The sequence below is a fragment of the Nanorana parkeri genome, unplaced genomic scaffold, assembly GCF_000935625.1.
Source record: "Nanorana parkeri isolate BGI_ZX_2015 unplaced genomic scaffold, ASM93562v1 scaffold183, whole genome shotgun sequence".
Lineage (NCBI taxonomy): Eukaryota > Metazoa > Chordata > Amphibia > Anura > Dicroglossidae > Nanorana > Nanorana parkeri.
The window spans coordinates 622,714-624,748 of record NW_017306451.1 but is presented as its reverse complement, the minus strand read 5'-3'; positions in this window follow the sequence as shown (position 1 = coordinate 624,748).

Genomic DNA, 2,035 nt, shown 5'->3' with positions numbered 1-2,035 from the left:
TATGTATGTATATATATATATATATATACACTACTTTATTTTTGTTGTCGCTGTTCTTCCGATTCTCTAGCTTTCAAGAACACAAACCTGCGTATTTACCTTTGGTTTAATAAAATCCCACACTTACAACAGCAAAAATGAACGCCAAATATCTATCAGTTATCAGACATAACTTACCCATAGACAGTAGATGATGGTCTGACATTTACAACATAGTACATGAAAAGACAAATACCCTAAATTAGAGGCATTTAACCGTTAACGCCTATATATTACCGTACACTTCTTGTGCCAGCCATTAACTTGGGGGGCATAGGATAGAAAATTGAATCTTGTTCATAATCTTTTCCTAAATATAACATTTGCTGAGGGCTATACTGTCTCAAAGACATCTTGATCATCACTACCATGCTTGTAATTTTGAAAGGATCAACTGACAAATTATGTAATCTCTGTGAATACTCTGTGATTTAACTGTTTAACAGTTTAAAGGTTTCTTTTTAATTATTAGTACACATATACTAAATATAGTAAACATATACTATTTCACTTACAAGAAAGAATATAGATTGTTTGAGTTAATTCATAAACAGAAAATTCCTAACCTGCGATATGTGTGGATCTTCTTTCCTCCTGCTGCTGCCTGCCTGGTTGTTCCTTTATCGCTGGTAATTTATATAGTCTCTGTTTTTATCTCCTAAAAGCTGTTTATCAATCCTTGTATTTTATCTATGCAAATCTTATTTGTCTAATCACTTTTGGAAATCCTGCCTAGATTAATCTGTTTATTACATGGGTTTATAAATTAGTGGGGATAGGTCACTTGTTATGTGCTTTTTTTTATAAATTGATTTGAATCATGTCTTTATAGACTCATGTTTCCTCTTTGTGTACGTAAATATTCCTTTGGGGATCGTCTATGTTATACTGTATTAAGGTACTATATTGATGTATAATTAATGTATTGCTGTACGATATTGTTTTGTTCTCTCTCTCTCACTCTCTCTCTCTCTCTCTCTCTCTTGGGAGCATTCCTAATTGTTTATAGATTTATGGATTGTACTTTATTTGTATTCATATTCATTGCGTGGTGGATTTATTTATTTCCATAAGTGTTTGTGAAGGTTATCATTTATCCAGGCCATGGTATAGCAAGTATTAATTAGTCCCATCCAACTGGGGTTGTTCTGCATTGTTGAAGACACTTCGGAGCTTCTACAAGCCAGTTCTACAGTTTTGGTGAGTGTCATGAAGATACCCCAGCATTTATATTCACACAGGTAGCTTATACACTTTAATCCAATCAATATGGAAATTGTGTTGTTTTTTTCCTGACACTTATCAGAAGTGGCTTGGGTAAGTTACCAAACGTCCTTAGCATTACAGAACAAGTCTGGTTGAATGTGACTAACTACTACTAGCTACTTACATAAATGTTTTGCATTTATGTTCTCATCAGATTTTATATAATTGTTTGTGTAATAGATTTGTGAATTATATTTTGCAATATAATATGTATTGCTAACAATGTATGTATATCTTTATATTTATTGCATAGTATTTATTATTAATTTATGGGATTATGTGATAGACTTGAGGCGGAGGCACTACAAGCCCCAGTGAAGGATCTATTTTGTTTACATCCATGAGTATAAGATTCTTCTGCATGGAAGTTCTAGTATAAGAGCTTTTCGGTAAATGTTTTTATGGGTTAGGGTTATGTTATTAAAAGAGTGATTGCATAGGTTAGAAGAAAGGAAAGTACCCATACAATTAGCAACTATCTTTCCTAAATTGATAAAAGGTCAAATCTGGTTACAATTTTGCCAATGATGCCAAGATCACTTGTAATTAGCCTGCTCGGCCGTCCTCCCCCGCCGCCTACCTCCTCCATGGTCCACCCCCACCTTCGGCTACCTTTCTCCTTGGTGGCTGCCTCTCTCCCCTGCCACCGCACTCCATGGTCTGCCCCCACCTCCGGCTACATTTCTTCTCGCTGGCTGCCTCTCTCCCTGCCATGGTTTTCGTGGTCCCC